The sequence below is a fragment of the Bubalus kerabau genome, chromosome 5 (assembly GCF_029407905.1).
Source record: "Bubalus kerabau isolate K-KA32 ecotype Philippines breed swamp buffalo chromosome 5, PCC_UOA_SB_1v2, whole genome shotgun sequence".
NCBI classification, from domain to species: domain Eukaryota; kingdom Metazoa; phylum Chordata; class Mammalia; order Artiodactyla; family Bovidae; genus Bubalus; species Bubalus kerabau.
This window is the reverse complement of record NC_073628.1, coordinates 85,808,613-85,828,836: the sequence shown is the minus strand read 5'-3', so window position 1 is coordinate 85,828,836 and position 20,224 is coordinate 85,808,613. Positions and strand designations below refer to the sequence as shown.

At 38.7% G+C, this 20,224-nt stretch overlaps 1 protein-coding gene and 1 long non-coding RNA gene across 12 annotated transcripts in view; one reads left to right on the top strand and one right to left on the bottom strand.

The window, feature by feature from the left end:
• SMYD3 (SET and MYND domain containing 3) overlaps window positions 1–20,224 on the bottom strand; it is a 761,886-nt gene that overhangs the window by 400,357 nt on the left and 341,305 nt on the right. The gene's annotated exons all lie outside the window — the stretch shown is intronic.
• LOC129652948 (uncharacterized) lies at window positions 610–7,007 on the top strand. Its single transcript, XR_008714863.1, has 3 exons — window positions 610–730; window positions 5,113–5,290; window positions 6,856–7,007. It is a non-coding gene; the product is annotated as an uncharacterized LOC129652948 (long non-coding RNA).

Below are 20,224 nucleotides of genomic sequence, written 5' to 3'. Positions count from 1 at the left end.
GTTTGACATTTTCCAGCTTGCCCTGATTTTATAAAAAGAAATGACCTTGAAAATAGTTAAACCTATCAAGTGGTAAGGCTGCAGTTCACTGAAATAGACAACATATTCATGTCTTTATAATGCTGTTAAGCATTCATGAAAGCGAAAACAATTTTATTGCTCTTTAACCAATTCATACTTGTATTTCATAGGCTTATGCATATTCACAAGGCCATTCTAATCTTTGTTTACCTATGGCCCTCTGAGCTTGGAAATAAAGGCAGTCAGGTCTCAGCCTGCTAGACTAGGAAAAAAGATCAGATTTTCCAAGAGGCATAAGGAGCTGGTTGATGTTTTATCAGCCTGTGTTTAATTAGAGTGCTCTCAGTAAAAACACCAATTCAGATTAGCTTCCTTTGCTCAGTGTTTATTAATATAGACACTCTTTAAAAGGGAACTTATGTTGACAAATAAATTTAGCTGCTGTCACTCTATAAAAGGAACAAGCACAACAATAACAACCAAAACAAAGAAGACAGTGAGATGGAAAGAAAATACCTTTGAAACCTGGAGGTTACCAGGCCCACTATGTATACCCCCTGCCGTGCTGGTACAGTGCCTTCAGCCACACCTCAGGACCTCAGGGTAAAGGGAACTGAGAGAAGGCTCTACAAGTCAGAATCTCCATGAATTGAAGATCAGAGATCTAAAGAAAAGATCCTCTAAACAAAAGAAATACTCAAGAGAGAAGGTATGTTTCCGTGTTCAGTTCAAGTTCTCTGAGGGCCTCCTCTTTCACTCCCACCCTAGCCGAGTCAATTCAGAGCACGAAGTTTAAATGTACATGTAGTGTTGAGCTGTTTTTTTCCCAGTAGGTTCCTAGGAAAGGGACTTGAAGGAGGAGGGTATAAAAATAAGGCTTCTTATGAGATGAGGGACTGCTTTCGATATTCTGTAAACAGCTGGGGAACAGGGTCCCTGGACAAAGAGAACCAGGCATGATTTTTTTGACAGAAGAGAAGCCATTTTTGGCCAAAGCCATTTTGTAGTCTAAGCTGGCCATAGTGCTTGCCCTTGAATGGATCTAAGTAATTAATGATCTCAAAGGACATGGGGGACCATGGGAACAAAAGAAAAGCAATTGAGAAATGATAGTAGTCTTAGTTCTTCCTCAAAAGATGTACAGAACAATCTGATACACATTTTTGAGTCATTTGCAGGAACCAAGGCTCCCACCCAGGTAGAGGACTTAAGTACCTGCTGAGACCTCAGCCTGGTTAGAACCTGACCCTCAAGACTCCAATCAGCTAAAGCTTGGACTCAGCAAACTTTGCCCAATTCTATACTAAACTGTCTTCTGCTCAAGCCCCCTCATGGCTAGACATGTACCCTTCACTTATAGCTTCCTCAGTTTTGCTGTTCAGAGAGACACTGCTTTGGGAAAAGTTCTCCAGTGTTCTCCTTATTTGCTGCAAGTAATAAATCCTTTCTTCTCCTAATGTTTGGCTTGGTTGTGTCTTTTGGCTCAAGGACCCACCAAGAAGCAAAAACAGTTTTCAGGTAACAGGAGAGATGGAGGGAGGAAGAAAGATTTCTTGGAAAACATTCTTTCTACTTAATACAGGGACAAGTGGTACTGCTGGGACTATGATTAAAAAAAGCTCAATAACTGCGGTTCTCAGTGATGTCCATGAGAAACACACTTGAAGGTGAAAAAAGTAACTGTCGTGGCCAGGTCCAAAGAGGAGCTGTTTTCAGCGCTAGGATCTTCCTGGACACCCACTCATTCACTTGCTCATACTGAATGAGTATCTATCACGTGCCAGGCACACTGTCCTTGCAGTGAGCAAGACTGACAATGTCTCTGCTCACATGGAGTTTACACTATTTTAAGTGGTGACTAATAGAAACAGTGATAACCAATATCTTTGGGAGAGTAATCAGTGCCATTAGGAAAATATCCATCCATTAGTCTATTCATTCCCTCACAAAAGACTGAATGCATGTTGTGCTAGCAGCTGGAAACACACAATGGAAACTAAAACACAGGCGAAATTTGGGGATCAGTCACATATATATGGTAACGAACCTATAGGCATTAATGAGGTCACCCAGATAGTGTGTTGAGGACAAAGGGGAAAATAAGCCACAAACATAGAAAAGTATTTAAATTTAAACTAGGAAAGTGTTTCAAGAAGGAGCCATCCATAGTACACACATTTTTTATGTCATGGATGAAACTGAGCAGGACCCTGTAGGGCTCCTGGGCACAGAAACACTTCTGTGTCCCGCATTCCCTCATTCCTTATTTGGAGGGAATAGGCTTCAGCCTCCAAGAGCTTCCCAAGTTCCACAGGGCAGGTTCAAACAGATGCCACTCACAGAAGGAAGGGGATACAGAGACAAGGGAAGAGCAGCCAAGACACAACAGTGCAGCCTTGGGTCAGGGTCCTGGCTCCACCTCAAGGGACACGCATAACAATGTCTTTGAGCTCTTCCTAGAACTAAAACCCCCACCAAATGGAAGATGTTAACTACTTGATGTTAACCATACAAACTCATCAGGAGAACGCCTGAGGCCAGATTAAAGGAGTGCAGGCCCTGCAAAAGCCCTGATCCTTATCAGCAACCCCACACTGAAACCATTGCTATGAAACTCCTCACCAAATCCACCCCAAGTTGGGACACATAGTTTTGAAGGGCATGAGCCCGCCATGTACCCCTTTGCCTGGCAAAGACAACAAAGCTATTCCTTTCTACTTCACCCAAAACTCTGTCTCTGAGATTTGACTTGGCACTGGTACACAGAGGCCAAGTTTTCAGCACCATAGAGTCAATACCAAGAGGATCCAGGACTCACTGGATTTAGCAACAGGGTGACATCAACTAGAGCAGTTTCAATTGAGTTATAGGCCTGAACCTAAGACTGCACTGGGCAGGTGAGCCCATGAGATGTACGAAAATGCAGTCAGAATGCAGACAATTTCAGTTTTGATTGTGAAAGAAGAGACTGATTCCAGGATAAGTAGAGAAACAGTCGGGACAGAGGAGTTTTTTGGGGTTTTTTTCCCTTTCTTTCTTCCTTTCTCTCTTCCTCCCTTCCTAAAATAGGAAAGATTTAACCATACTTAAAAGCTGAAAAGAGAGACTAATGAAGAATAACTTGGTGGATTGAGGTCCCTGAAAGAATAAAAAAGAGTGGGATCCAGAAAGTAGGAGGAAACTCCTTTCCCCTGGGAATTGAGGGACAGGCAGAGGAAAGATGCTGAGGAGTGGGGTAAGGAGCAGAAGTGAAGGATTAAAGGTTGAAAGACTCTTCTACCAGAATGGCCTCAGGCCAGGAAAATTCTCAGGCAAGATTTACTGCGAAAGGAAGAAGCCCCCAGAGACTGGAATGTGTATTTTAGGTTAGGTTAATTGACAACTGGTAAAAGTGAATGGGAGGTTTGAGAGGGGAGAAGGTGGGTTATAGTTTAATAAATTTACTTAACAGAGGGACATATAAAATCTGTCCAACTAGGCAGAAATACTTGGGGAACACAATGATTCAAACATCTGCAAATAAACATTTTCATTTATCACTCCATGTCTGGGGTAAAAAACCTTGAAATGTAGATAGAGCTGAATCAACAAGCTCAGTACCACAAGAGGGTTATACAGGAGCAAATATATCTGCACACATACATCTGAAGTGAAGGGGTGAGGAATTCAGAGAAATAAGGTCAGTTACCTAACCTCAGGCAAGCTGCTTCCCCTTGCCGTATCCCAAATTTCCCTTCTATTTTTTTTTTTTTTTAAAGGAAAATACTATCTATTTTCTTTAAGCTCCTCAGGGATACTGTTGAGATGAATGCACTGTATACTTAAAACTCTTAGCCAACTTAGAAAAGAACCTGAGAACATCAAAAGCCCACACTCAACTGGAACAACGTCTGGGCACTGGCTACACTGGGCCACACAGTGGGAGGCTCCCTTACATTCCAATGAGTACAGGTACCGATGAGTACAGGGCTCTTTTCAGGAACATTCCTCTCACCTGAATCATTTGTTCCACTGTGCATGACTGAAACCTAACCTAACGAGCGAGAAGAAAGATAGCATCATGCTGTCTGAACATGCTTGAAGGCCTGTGACTCTCTTCTTTCTACTTGCTGTGGGAAAAGGCATGTTAGTTCTTTGCTTATCCAAAATGTTAAGCCCTTTATTTACTGAGTGTCAGCTCAGTCAACACAGAGGGGCAGCCTCTGTTAATTCTTCAAGATAGCAGGATCCTAGAGCCTGGGAAGCATGTCAATCACTGTGCCCTGCACATGTCAAGTACTCAACCTAATGTTTGCCGGATAGTGCCTGCCTGCCTTGCTCTGCCATAAAACATGCAGGCATGTGCTGCTTAAAAGCAGCAATATCTGCTGGCCAGATGATGCAGGATGGCTTGCTCATTTTCATTTAATTTTTTATGGAGGTGAAATTCATATAACAAAATTAAAAATTTTAAATGAACAACTCAGTAGCATTCAGGGCACTGAAAATGTTGTAGAAGTACCACCTCCACCTAGTTCCAAAACATTTCATCACCCCAGGACGACACCCTGTACCCATTAAGCAGTTGCTCCTGAATCCCTCTTCCCACAACTTCTGGAAACCACCAATCTGAGCTCTATCTCTGAGGTTTATCTCTTTTGGATATTTCATATAAATAGATTCATACAATATGTGGGCTTTGGGGTCTGGCTTCCTTTACTTAGCATAATGTTTTTGCAATTCATCCATGCTATGGCATGCATTAACACTTCTTCCTTTTCATGGCTGAAAAATATTCCACTGTATGGATATAACACAACTGGCTTATTCATTCATCAATTAATGAACATCTGGGATGTTTCTACCTTTTAAGAATAGTGCTTCTACAAACATATGTGTACATATATTTGTTAAGTATTGTTTTCCAGTCCTTTTGGAGATATACTTAGGAGTAGAGTCACTTAGTCCCATGATAATTCTATGTTTAATTTTTTAAGGAACTGTTTTCCGCAGTGGCTGTACCACTTTGCAGTCTTACCAGGAACTGTACAAAGATTCTAACTTCTCTATATCCTCACCAACACTTCTTATTTTCCACTGTTTTGATTATAGCTATCCTAGTAAATGTTAAGTGGTACCTCACCGTGGCATTTTCCTGATGACCAATGATCTTGAGCATCTTTTCCTGTATTCGTTAACAAGCTGTGTAACTTCCCTGGAGAAACGTCTATCCAAGCCCTTGGCCCATTTTTAAACTGGATTGTTTGTCTTTTAGTCATTTTTAAGCAAGGTACTCCGATACTTGTCTCTAAACATACTGCTTCAAGCAGATGAGATGCAAAACAAGATGTTAACAGTATAGTGAGCAAGAATTGAATAAGATACTCCGAAGTTGGCAACCAAGCATACTTCCAGACGGGTCAATATTTTCTCGAGTTGAAGAAGATTATCTCTGGAGGATAAAACAGCTAGGATCACACTCTCCAGTAGCTCTTCTGAACACCCTGTTCTACTTTAACACTAAGTATTTTGGCCTGAAAACAGTGGAACAGCACTTACGGCTTTCCTTTGGCACTGTGTTTAGGCACTGGAAAAAAAACCCTTTAACCATGGAAAATAAAGCCTGTCTTCGGTACCAAGTGTCTTCCTTGTGCGGAACAGATAGTGAAGATAAAATTACTACTGGAAAAAGAAAACATGAAGATGATGAGCCAGTATTTGAACAAATTGAAAATACAGCCAATCCTTCTAGATGTCCTGTGAAAATGTTTGAATGCTACTTGTCTAAGAGAATGCTCTAGCTCTGCAGACAGCCCTGTCTGGTACACATCCGCCTCACTGGACCGAAACACCTTGGAAAACATGCTTGTACGGGTTCTTTTAGTAAAAGATATTTATGATAAAGACAATTACGAACTGGATGAAGACACAGACTAAAAAAAGGAAGGATTCAGAAGCAGTCAGGATAACAGCATTAGGCAGTCATGCTGCTAGATCTTCATTATGGAAACATTTCAGGTTTACTCCTCCTGTTCTGGGTTTTGTAGCAGTGCACCCACACCGGGTACTACCATGTAAATAATCTGTGAGTGAAGTCGCCATTATTCTATGTAGTGGTTTTAGGATACTTACAAATACATTCAAATTCTTTTTTTTTTATTATTATTTATTTGATTAGGTATGTTTGTAACTTTTTACATTACAAAATATGAATGAGAATGTGCCATGTATAATTTTTTCTTGTAGTAAGAAACATCCATATTGCACCACTCTGCTGTTGCAAAGCTTCCTGGAAAGGGGGCTCTTCTGCTGGGTTTCTGACCAGATGGTTGTGTGTGGGGAGCACCTACTAAAAGTTTAGAACTTGCAGTGTCTTTCAGAATTTTTAAAATAAACTGTAAACTAAAAAAAAAAAAAAAAAGAGGTTATGTTCTGAAATCAGATTGCTTGGGTTCACTCTGTAACTGACTATCTTTATGACCTTGACAGAGCTATGTCTCTGAACCAGAGATTCTCATTGTAAGATGAAGACATTAATACTAAACTTCACGGATGTGTGATGAGCAATAAATAATTTAATCAATGTAGTATACTTAACTGTGTCCAAGACAAAGCAAGAACTATAAAATTGTCAATAATCAATAAAATTTGTAGGGACAGCATCTCCATGTAATTACATATGTATTCCCATAGAGATGGGAGAAATGCATGAACCTTTGCCAGATTCAGCCATGCAGGGGAAAAGGGAACTCCAGCAAGGAAGTATGTTAAGTATAAATGTTAAGTATAAAATGGTCTCAAAATAATGAAAAGCAATCGATAAAATATTGTTCTTTATACCTTTTAACAACATAGGAAAAGCATTCTTATACTGTAGAACAGAAGGCAGAACCCACATCTGCGAAGAAAGTTTGATGATACAAACACTGAACAAGGACCAAGCCTCTGTCCTGTCATACAGTCCCTAGAATGAAAAAGATGGAGAAAGCATGCAGGCTACCGTATTTTATAACTGTCATTTCTTTGAAATGTCTATCCATCATTGTGAGTGAGAACAACAAACCATATTATTGAGAAGCATCAAGATTCTCTCCTTTCTGTACAAACAAAAACTTCATCACCACCAGGAGAATCATGTCAAGCAGTGCACGCACTCACATCCAAAAGTCACACGCATCCCTCTGCTAAGTCTATGCTGCTGCCTTTATGCTTTGCAGTCTTTAGAAATGCACGCTCACTGTAACATGTGACACCAATCCAATGTCAATGTGCAAAGGCCTCTGTGCTCCAAGTCTATCCCAGATTTGGTAACTAAAAGTTCTTCCAGGGTAGGGGTTCTTACTCTTACTCTTACTATATTGTTATTATTCAGTCGCTAAATTGTGTCTGACTTTTCGCGATCCCATGAACTGCAGCATGCCAGGCTTCCCTGTTCTTCACTATCCCCCAGAGCTTACTCAAACTCATATCCATTGAGTCACTAATGCCATCCAACCATCTCAACCTCTGATGCCCCCTTCTCCTCCTGCCCTCAATCTTTCCCAGCATCATGGTCTTTTTCAATGTCTTCAGGGTCTTTGCTCTTACTATATACTCTGGTTCAATTAAATCTTCTGTTTATAATATACAATTTCATACCTGTAATTCTTCCTGTCATTTTACATTGCTTTAAAAAGGAATGAAGTCCTGACTTCACTTGAATTCCTTAGGGAGCTTGAGTTTTCTAAAGGCTTATGTATCTCCTTCCCCACATTCCCTCCACCAGCAAATTTAAACCTTGACATACTGATTAACTTAGATTATAATTCATGAGCTCTGCAAAGGATAGATGCAAAGGAACTAATGGGTAAATTCAAGTTTATTCTCAATACTGGAACAAACGAATAAGATGGAAGGGGTGGTCAAAAATTAGTAAATCAAAAGGAAGGAAACAAATCAGTAAATGAAAAGGTAAAATGCCAAAATCAATTTACAAAGTAGAGAGAAGAGAAATTAGTGAATGTCTGTTACAGAGCAAAAAACTTTCTCTGAAAAACCTCTAATTATATGATATATGAAATGGGCAAGCTTAAAAGTGAACTTACTGTAAAAAACACAAATTATGTTCTTGGGAAAGCAAATAGAAATTAGTCCTGGATTAGTCATCAAAATGTTCTTGCTTGTCCCAGATCACAGTTAAAGAACAATTAAGAGGCAGGATAAGGTAATGCACATACAACACACTGGCAGTCCCAGGTTTGAGTTCCAACTCCACAAATATGGCAAGAAGCTTAGGTCCAAAATGTAACTGATAAGCTCATTTTTCCCAAATTATAGAAATGATTTTGATTTTTCAAATTTGGTGACAATCAGAATTTGTTGCAGCTTAATTCTGGATGCTGCCTCTTTTTTTATTTTCTGACCATTATAGGAAGTACAGAAATCACAGAATGCTGCTCTTGCTGCTAAGTCGCTTCAGTCGTGTCCGACTCTGTGCAACCCCATAGACAGCAGCCCACCAGCCTCCACCGTCCCTGGGATTCTCCAGGCAAGAACACTGGAGTGGGTTGCCATCGCCTTCTCCAAATCACAGAATAATACAAAGAAAAAAGAAAGGGACTCTATATATACTATAATATATACTACATACATGTTATACTTTTCTAACACTGTTTTTTTGATTTATAATTCACAAAGAATTACATGTATTGATTTAGATATAATCTGATTAATTTGAATATTGATAGGCGTTCATGTGACTCATGCCCCCATAAGTACACGAAGAATATCTATAACCATATAAAGTACTATAATATTTTAATTTACAATATTATAGAATTCCTAATTTTAAAATTAGCAGAGAACCATGGACTAGCAATCAAAGAAAACCACATTGCAGTTTATTAGGTATTTATAAGTTAAGAAAAGGGATATTTTTGGTATAGTTCCTGGTTATCACAGGCAAGAATTAACTATTTTGTGTTATCCTAAATTGAGAATTTACATATTATGATTTCTTCCCTCCCAGAAACACATCTGATTACAAAATATCAGATTGATGTTTTATATATACACATACATATTGTTCAATTAATATTGTACCATGGTTATTTCCCCATATTATTAAAAATGATTAATGGTTCAAGTAACTTCTTTTTAGTTTCACTTATAATTCATTTAACCACTTCACATTGCTGGACCTTTTCTTTTTTTCCATTAAAATAAAGAAAAATACTAGTTGCACCAAATAGGATCACTATGAATTAATAATTTTACACTCTTGATAAATACTTTCAAATTCGCTTTGTACCGATCACAAATCAGTGCAAACAACAATAGCAGTAACATGGAAGTGACTTAAGTTCTTGCTAACATTTCAGCATTAACATTTCTTATTAATTTCTGCCAAATGGCATTTCCCTACTTGTCTTTCTTTGACTATTAGTAAGATTAAATATTTTTTTCACATTTTTATAGGCTAATTCTTTTGTGACTTCTCTGTACATTACAGTATCTTGTCTATCGATTCTTCCATGTAAAATCTAAATAATCATCTGGAAGAAATGTCTCAAAAATACTTAGTTTGGAAAGACCGCCATATTTATAATGCTTAGCCCTTCATCTACAAATTTAGTATGTCTCTCCAATTAATCTATCATTTCTTAAAGTTTGTATTTTTTTTGTACATTCCTTGTGGTATTTGTGGCCTCTAACAACACTTCTCAGAGATTTCTGCAAGCAAAATACATGGCATTTTCCAAATCACCCTCCAATATATATATTTTTTAATCAGAAAATTTGCTATGGTCATGACATGGGAATGACTATGATTTCCACTTTGGTCCAATAATTACAGTTTCTTAGTTCCCAAGGAATGGGTAGGGCTGAATTAACATTGGCACAAAAAAGAATCAGTTAGATATCTCAATGATAACTGAATCTGAATGAACAGTATAGTTCCTTTCAGTGGGAAATATAGCTGACATACAATATTATGTTAGTTTCAGGTGTGCTGCATAATGATTTGACATCTGCATACATCAATTTGACACTGCATATGTCTAGTAGCCATCTGTCCCCATACAAAGTTATTACTGTATTATTGACCATGTTCCTTATGCTGGATATTACAACCCATGGCTTATTTATTATATAACAGTAGGGTTGCGCCCCTTAAATCCTTTAAAGGATTTCACCCAACTCCCCAACTCCTTCTGTCCTGGCATCCACCCAGTTTTATTTCTTTTATGAAAGAGATAAAATTCATTCCATTAAATTTTTTAATCTTAAATTCTATTTATATGAAATTGATATTGTAATCCCTTTCTTTTAGTTTAATTGCCTGATTTGCCTTGCCTATAATTTTACTTTAATAACAAAGTTTGAGGGAGGAGGAGAGTGTAGTCACCTGTAAATATCTTAAATTTTACAGTATTTGTTTATTAATAATGGATTTACTCTAGGAGCTAAAATAACTCATGCAAGGAACAGAGCCTCAACAACTATTAAATTATTAATATTTAATACATCTTCCTTTTTCTATCATGCTTTCCTCTAGTAAACACCTAATAAACTGAAATGAAGTTTTTTCTGATCATTACTCCAAAGTTCTCTGCTAATTTTAAAATCAGGAATACTATAATATTATAATACTTTCTACAATCATGAAACTGCTTTACATTCTGATGGGAGTACATGAATGTGTGTGTTACATGAATACCTACATATCAATATTCAAGTATCACTGAATTATATCTAGGTCTATGTCTGTTATTGTTTATGAATTACAACTCAATTTAAATAAAGAGTACTTGAGGGAAAAAATATAAGTATGATTAAAGAATCATGTGGGCTTCTCAGGTGGTGCTAGTGGTAAAGAACCCGCCTGCCAATGCAGGAGACAGAAGAGACATGGGTTCGATCCATGGGTCAGGAAGATCCCCTTCAGGAGGGCATGGTAACCCACTCCAGTATTCTTGCCTAGAGAATCCCATAAACGGAGGACCCTGGCGGGCTACAGTCTTAGGGTGGCAAAGAGTCAGACACGACTAAAGCAACTCAGCACACAGGCAAGAAGTCATATAGTCCATGCAGAAGTGACACCGGTGATACAGACACAAGCATTAATTTTATTTATAAAATCTTACTTGAGTCCGAAATTCTGTTTTTGTTGTTCAGTTGCTAAGTTATATCTGACTCTTTGCGAACCCATGGACTGCAGGATGCCAAACTTCCTTCTCTATCTCTTGTATAATGGTATTTTGTGACATGGTAACTATCCCTCTGTTGCACCAAAAATTAAAGTTGAATTGCAATATGAATTATGACAATAAACACAGTATTTTCCAATTGTTATGTGAGATAAAAGAAAAAGTAGCCCTGAGATAAGTTTTTGCTGTTGTTTAGTCACTAAGTAGTGTCCAGCTCTTTGTGACCCCATGAACTCAAGCCCGCCAGGCTCCTCTGTCCATGAGATTCTCCAGGCAAGAATACTGGAGTGGGTTGCCCTTTTCTTCTCCAGGGGATCTTCCTTACCTGGGGATGGAACCCATGTTTCCTGCATTGACAGGCAGATTCTTTACCACTAAATCACGAGGGAAGCATTCAACAAAATAACTGCTCTGATCTTTGAGATTTAGAATAACAATTATTCACATATTAAAAAAAAAAAAACAAGCAAAAAAGGTTAGTTTTTTTTTCTATAAGAAACTTTTGCACTTAGAGGTACCCTAAACTCTACAGTTCCTTCACTACCTAAGAATTAAAATACTATAAATATTCATATCTGCCTACTCAAGTTGAACCACTTGTTCCATCACAGATCTGAAAGTACTTCATAAACCATTCGGGAAGACGGGATGTTACAGCGTGAGCATTCATTCCATTTATGGAAATACAGTATCCGTCAGTCCCCTATAATTTTGCTCAACAGCAATTGCTAAGGGAAGTTTCAAATATTTGTTGGAGATACTCCTGAAAAATAGAGGACAATTTACTGGTGTGTATGATTGTCAAGTGCTAGAATATGTCAATCATCTAATTACCAACTATTCACTGAGGAGGGCTTTTAAATACATTGTAAATGAAATGTGTAAATTAGCCACAAATTTGATATATATTATGCGGGATAAAAGAGAATAGAAACCTCTTTCAAATCTGTAATTTATTCAAAGGAGTTTCCATCTTAAATACATTCCACATGAAAAGCAATTTACATTGACCCAAGTTACTACATCTTCCATGGTTCTTTTAGAATACGTATTTATTTATTCAAGAGCAGCAAGAGAATGGGGAACAAGTCTTCTAGTCTAAGCTAATGTTACACAAAGTTGCTAAGGAGCTCGTTTTTTATTCCATTCCAACATCCTCCTTTCCTTTCAGTTGCCTCCTCCAGGCCCCAGCAAAAACTCCATTACCAGTGACCACAAAATAATCCTTATCTTTTTACACAACACTTAGTCTCAGAAACAAGTGCAGAGTTGCAGAATTGGAGATCAGTAAACAAAATTAGCCTCCCTCAACCACACTGATGAGTTCCAGCTCATCAGTCATTCCTAAATGTCATTCCTAAATCACCCCATTGCCATCCAAATCCAAAAAGGGAACCAAAATCTGGGGCCATATTTGGCTTTTTGGACCTTGGCAGATAGAGAAAACATAAAAAAAGAAAAAATAAAAAAAAAGACAGCATTTAAAACTGAACTGATACCGTGACCAAAAAGTAGTTTTTTTTTTATTTAAAACAGAAATGACATACATGGCCTAAAACAGCAACAGGAAAACATTTTCAAAGCAATGAGAATACACTTATATTGGACTTTTGTCAATGATGCTGGTAAATGCTGGCTCTTCCCTTAGGTGGTGAGGTTAACCACTCCTGAGTTAAAGTAACACATACATGGACTTGTCACACAGCACAGGGAACAACTACTGATACATTCAATATCTTGTAATAACCTATATGGCAAAGAATCTGAAAAAGAATATATGTGTATGTGTGTGTGTATAATGAAATCACTTTGGCGTACATTTGAAACTGATACGACATTGTAAATAAACTATTCCCTATTGGATCAGTTGGCAAAGAATCTGCCTGCAATGCAGGGGACCTGGGTTCAATCCCTGGGTCCAGAATATCCCCTGGAATAGAAAATGGCAATCCACTCCAGTATTCTTGCCCGGAGAACCCCATGGACAGAGAAGCCTAGCAGGCTACTTATTGTCCATGGGGTCACAAGAGTCGGACACAACTAAGTGACTAACACTTTCACACCTTCAATTTTTTAAAAAAAGGAGAAAAATAAAGAATAGACAAACATACTGTATGAATCCCCAAATTACAGACTTTAACTAAAATTGGTAGAAATACATAATATTTCTATTTAAATATAAAGCAAAAGGAAGAGAAGTTTTGAAATTTTTGTTTGGCTTACAATTTGCTTATTGTAGGAATCATTGTGATTCATAATTGGCCTGAGGGTAAAAAGATCTCTGCTTATATCCATGACTTAGTCAAACCTTTCATAACACCAGAGATACCTATTTATGATATTAAGACCACTGCTTTCTTAAATTAGATCCTGTTGTTCACTATCCTTACATCATTTAAGAATTTATAAATTTCAAAGAAGAAAATGAACAAAAATCATAACAATTCATTATTATCCAGGGAGAGTTATGGTGTCGATTTTCTAAATAAATTCTAGACAGGTTCAGATCAGATCAGATCAGTCGCTCAGTCATGTCTGACTCTTTGCGACCCCATGAATCGCAGCTCGCCAGGCCTCCCTGTCCATCACCAACTCCCGGAGTTCACTGAGACTCACATCCATCAAGTCAGCGATGCCATCCAGCATCTCATTCTCTGTCATCCCCTTCTCCTCTTGACCCCAATCCCTCCCAGCATCAGAGTCTTTTCCAATGAGTCAACTCTCCACATGAGGTGGCCCAAGTACTGGAGTTTCAGCTTCAGCATCATTCCCTCCAAAGAAATCCCAGGGCTGATCTCCTTCAGGATGGACTGGTTGGATCTCCCTGCAGCCTAAGGGACTCTCAAGAGTCTTCTCCAACACCACAGTTCAAAAGCATCAATTCTTCGGTGCTCAGCCTTCTTCACAGTCCAGCTCTCACATCCATACATGACCACAGGAAAAACCATAGCCTTGACTAGACGAACCTTTGTTGGCAAAATAATGTCTCTGTTTTTCAATATGCTATCTAGGTTGGTCATAACTTTCCTTCCAAGGAGGAAGTGTCTTTTAATTTCATGGCTGCAGTCACCATCTGTAGTGATTTTGGAGCCCAGAAAAATAAAGTCTGACACTGTTTCCACTGTTTCCCCATCTATTTCCCATGAAGTGATGGGACCAGATGCCATGATCTTTGTTTTCTGAATGTTGAGCTTTAAGCCAACTTTTTTACTCTCCACTTTCACTTTCATCAGGTTAGTAGTCTACTAAATAAATAAAAACAATTCATAATCCCAAATACTAACGGCAGACTAAAATGATCTTCCCAAACCTTGCTGAGTTTTAACTGCCTACACACTACTCACCAAATGAGGTTAAAAGCAGCTACAGACCCGTTAGTACTAGTTCCATACACCATTACCACATAATTTAAAAGAGATTCCTCCTTGTTGTACATATACACAATGGAATGTTACTCAGCTATTAAAAAGAATGCATTTCTCAAGATCGCTTTGGCTATTCGAGGTTTTTTGTCTTTCCATACAAACTGTGAAATTATTTGTTCTAGCTCTGTGAAGAACGCTGTTGGTAGCTTGATAGGAATTGCATTGAATCTATAGACTGCTTTGGGTAGTATACTCATTTTCACTATACTGATTCTTCCAATCCATGAACATGGTATATTTCTCCATCTGTTAGTGTCCTCTTTGATTTCTTTCACCAGTGTTTTATAGTTTTCTATATATAGGTCTTTAGTTTCTTTAGGTAGATATATTCCTAAGTATTTTATTCTTTCCGTTGCAATGGTGAATGGAATTGTTTCCTTAATTTCTCTTTCTGTTTTCTCATTATTAGTGTATAGGAATGCAAGGGATTTCTGGGTGTTGATTTTATATCCTGCAACTTTACTATAGTCATTGATTAGTTCTAGTAATTTTCTGGTGGAGTCTTTAGGGTTTTCTATGTAGAGGATCATGTCATCTGCAAACAGTGAGAGCTTTACTTCTTCTTTTCCAATTTGGATTCCTTTTATTTCTTTTTCTGTTCTGATTGCTGTGGCCAAAACTTCCAAAACTATGTTGAATAGTAATGGTGAAAGTGGCACCCTTGTCTTGTTCCTGACTTTAGAGGAAATGCTTTCAATTTTTCACCATTGAGGATAATGTTTGCTGTGGGTTTGTCATATATAGCTTTTATTATGTTGAGGTATGTTCCTTCTATTCCTGCTTTCTGGAGAGTTTGGATCATAAATGGATGCGATCTTGAGAAAGAAGAATGGAAATGGAGGAATCAACCTACCTGACTTCAGGCTCTACTACAAAGCCACAGTTATCAAGACAGTATGGTACTGGCACAAAGACAGAAATATAGATCAATGGAACAAAATAGAAAGCCCAGAGATAAATCCACGCACATATGGACACCTTATCTTTGACAAAGGAGGCAAGAATATACAATGGATTAAAGACAATCTCTTTAACAAGTGGTGCTGGGAACTCTGGTCAACCACTTGTAAAAGAATGAAACTAGAACACTTTCTAACACCATACACAAAAATAAACTCAAAATGGATTAAAGATCTCAACGTAAGACCAGAAACTATAAAAATCCTAGAGGAGAACATAGGCAAAACACTCTCTGACATACATCACAGCAGGATCCTCTATGACCCACCTCCCAGAATATTGGAAATACAAGCAAAAATAAACAAATGGGACCTAATTAACCTTAAAAGCTTCTGCACATCAAAGGAAACTATTAGCAAGGTGAAAAGACAGCCTTCAGAATGGGAGAAGATAATAGCAAATGAAGCAACTGACAAACAACTAATCTCGAGAATATACAAGCAACTCCTACAGCTCAACTCCAGAAAAATAAATGACCCAATCAAAAAATGGGCCAAAGAACTAAATAGACATTTCTCCAAAGAAGACATACAGATGGCTAACAAACACATGAAAAGATGCTCCACATCACTCATTATCAGAGAAATGCAAATCAAAACCACTATGAGATACCATTTCACACCAGTCAGAATGGCTGCGATCCAAAAGTCTACAAGTAATAAATGCTGGAGAGGGTGTGGAGAAAAGGGAACCCTCTTACACTGTTGGTGGGAATGCAAACTAGTACAGCCACTATGGAGAACAGTGTGGAGATTCCTTAAAAAACTGGAAATAGACCTGCCTTATGATCCAGCAATCCCGCTGCTGGGCATACACACTGAGGAAACCAGAAGGGAAAGAGACACGTGTACCCCCAATGTTCATCGCAGCACTGTTTATAATAGCCAGGACATGGAAGCAACCTAGATGTCCATCAGCAGATGAATGGATAAGCAAGCTGTGGTACATATACACAATGGAGTATTATTCAGCCATTAAAAAGAATACATTTGAATCAGTTCTAATGAGGTGGATGAAACTGGAGCCTATTATACAGAGTGAAGTAAGCCAGAAAGAAAAACACCAATACAGTATACTAACGCATATATATGGAATTTAGAAAGATGGTAACAATAACCCTGTGTATGAGACAGCAAAAGAGACACTGATGTATAGAACAGTCTTATGGACTCTGTGAGAGAGGGAGAGGGTGGGAAGATTTGGGAGAATGGCATTGAAACATGTAAAATATCATGTATGAAACGAGTTGCCAGTCCAGGTTCGATGCACGATACTGGATGCTTGGGGCTGGTGCACTGGGACGACCCAGAGGGATGGAATGGGGAGGGAGGAGGGAGGAGGGTTTAGGATGGGGAACACATGTATACCTGTGGCGGATTCATTTTGATATTTGGCAAAACTAATACAATTATGTAAAGTTTAAATAAAATAAAATTAAAAAAAAAAAACAAAGAGGTTTTCAAGGAAAAAAAAAAAAAAGAATGCATTTGAATCAGTTCTAATGAGGTGGATGAAACTGGAGCCTGTTATACAGAGCGAAGTAAGTCAGAAAGAAAAAAAGCAATACAGTATCTCAATGTATATGTATGGAATTTAGAAAGATGGTAATGATGACCCTATATGTGAGACAGCAAAAGAGAAACAGATGTAAAGAACAGACTTTTGGACGCTGTGGGAGAAGGCAAGGGTGGGATGATTTGAGAGAATAGCATTGAAACATGTATATTATCATATCTGAAATAGATCGCCAGTCCAGGTTTGATGCATGAGGCAGGGTGCTCAGGGCCGGAGCACTGGGATGACCCTGAGAGATGGGATGGGGAGGGAGGTGGTAGGGAGGGTCAGGATGGGGAAAACATGTACACCCATGGCTGATTCATGTGAATGTATGGCAAAAACCACCACAATACTGTAATTAGCCTCCAATTAAAATAAATTAAAAACAAAAAAAGAGATTCCTCCTAAACTATTGGAGTTTTTAATTTTTGTACTGCCATTAAGAATTTGTAAATTACTAGACATAGTAATGCTAGGCTAGGCACTATACTGAGCAAGAAACGTATGTTCACTCTACACAGGAGCTCAAAGACACAATATCAAGTCAAGAGACCACTCAGGAGAAGGACAAGCATTTTCATGGCAGAAGAGCACTGAAAAGGTTAAGGAATGCACAGGGACTTGTTGAAAAGTGGATTCTCAGAAGGCTGTGAGTTGCTTTCCAGAAAATGCCTAGCACATGAAATGTCCTATGAGCAGACTGGTGTCCAGTCCTATTTGAAATATGGAGAAAAACAGAGGCAAGAAAATATGTATGGTCATGAGAACAAAGTAGATAGAGAGACATGCAGAGACAAGTTGATGTTTCTAAGAATTTAGATTAAAACAGGAACAAAAAAAAAATATCTCTCCAGTTACATCAATCTTATCCAGATAGATTATTCTAAACATTGGGCTTCCCAGGAGGTTCTAGCGGTAAAGAGTCCACCTGCCAATGCAGGAGACATAAGAGACGCAGGTTCGATCCCTGGGTCTAGAAGATCCCCTGAAACAGGGCATGGCAACCCATTCCAGTGTTCTTGCCTGGAGAACCCCATGGTTCTCCATGGACAGAGAAGCCTGGTAGGCTATGGTCTACACAGCGTTGCAAAGAGTTAGACATGACTAAAGCTACTTAGCGCACAGGCACAATCTAGAAACCCTCCCAGACCATCCTTACTCCAGGTTTCAGACCCTCTAGCTTCCTTCTTTCAAAAGGGGTGCTGCCTCTACTTTCAGATGCTTATAAAAATGGGAGCAGTTTCCTATTTGAATGTTAATTACTGTTATGACACACATGATAATTTAACTTGCTTCAGTAATTTATTCTTCCTTGTAATTAGCTGTAGTAATTGGAAAATCTTCCAGAGTGTAACAACAGCTCTAAGGGTGAAATGGCGGGGAGGGAGCTTTCCCATAGGATTTCAACTATAAATCTGGAGCTGTCTGTTCCATGGGAAGTCACTGGGTGAACCAGGCCAGAAATCAGAGATGGTCCTTCTGGAGTCAAAGAGGTGGCACTTGTGACCTTTAGGAGCTGGGTGATTCAAGAAGAAGGCAAAGACCCAGCAGATGGTTAGTTAGAGCTACCCTGAGAAGAATATTAAACACTAAACTTGAATGAAGCCAGGCAGGACACGACACGGTGCCGTTTAAAATCCTCTAGTCTGGAAGCTGTTCACATACAGTTCAGAAACTCTGTAGAATGAGTCCAAGCCAAAAATACCATTGGGGTGTGATGGGCTCTATTTTTACGTGATTTACAGAAGTGCTTCGGTGCTTGCCACATTATATACACTCAATAAATTATTATTGAAATAAGCAACAGAGTAATTGGATAAATGCATGGGTGCATGCATGGCTTAGAAATAATTATAGCCAATACAATTCAATATATAAAACATACCAAGTATCATGCTAAACACTTTATATCTCTTTTTCTTCTCTCTCAACTTCCTTTTCATTGTTCCCAAAGCCTTACTACATATCTTGACATAAGATTCTTAAAGAAAAAAAAAAATTCTATGACACATTATTTCAAACATATGCAGAAGTAGAGAGAAGAGCTCACAAACTCAGATTCAGCTTCAATAATATTGACCAATCTTTCTTCATTACACCTTGTGTCATTAGCTCTCCTGTATTATTTTGAAGCCAATTCCAAATAGCATATCATTTCATGTGGCAATGTTTATAGGGCTTGGGACTCTCTGGTGGTCCAGTGGTTGAGAGTCTGCCTTGAAATGCAGGGAATACAGTTTCAATTCCTGCTTGGGAAACTAGGGTTCCACATGCCACAGGGCAGCTGGGCCCACCCACCACAGCTGCTGAGCCCACACACTGCAACTAGAGAGCTTGTACACCGCAGCTAAGGATTCCACATGATACAACTAAGGGCCAAATAAATAAATAAATATTTTTAAAAATAATTATAGGCTTCATTTTTAAAACCTCAATGTAATAATCCCTTAAGATAGTAATAAGAATTCCTTAATATCATTCAGGCACTATACCTTTTACCCATTATTCAGTTCAGTTAAGTCGCTCAGTCGTTTCCGACTCTTTGTGACCCCATGAACCACAGCACACCAGGCCTCCCTGTCCATCACCAACTGCCGGAGTCTACCTAAACCCATGTCTATTGAATTGGTGATGCCATCCAGCCATCTCATGCTCTGTCGTTCCCTTCTTCTCCTGCCCTCAATCTTTCCCAGCATCAGGATCTTTTCAAATGAGTCAGCTCTTCGCATCAGGTGGCCAAAGTACTGGAGTTTCAGCTTCAGCATCAGTCCTTCCAATGAACACCCAGGACTGATCTCCTTTAGGATGGACTGGTTGGACCTCCTTGCAGTTCAAGAGACTCTCAAGAGTCTTCTCCAACACCACAGTTCAAAAGCATCAATTCTTCGGTGCTCAGCCTTCTTTATAGTCCAACTCTCAACATCCATACATGACCACTGGAAAAACCATAGGCTTGACTAGACGGACATTTGTTGGCAAAGCAATGTCTCTTCTTTTTAATATGCTGTCTAGGTTGGTCATAACTTTCCTTCCAAGGAGTAAGCGTCTTTTAATTTCATGGCTGCAATCACCATCTGCACTGATTTTGGAGCC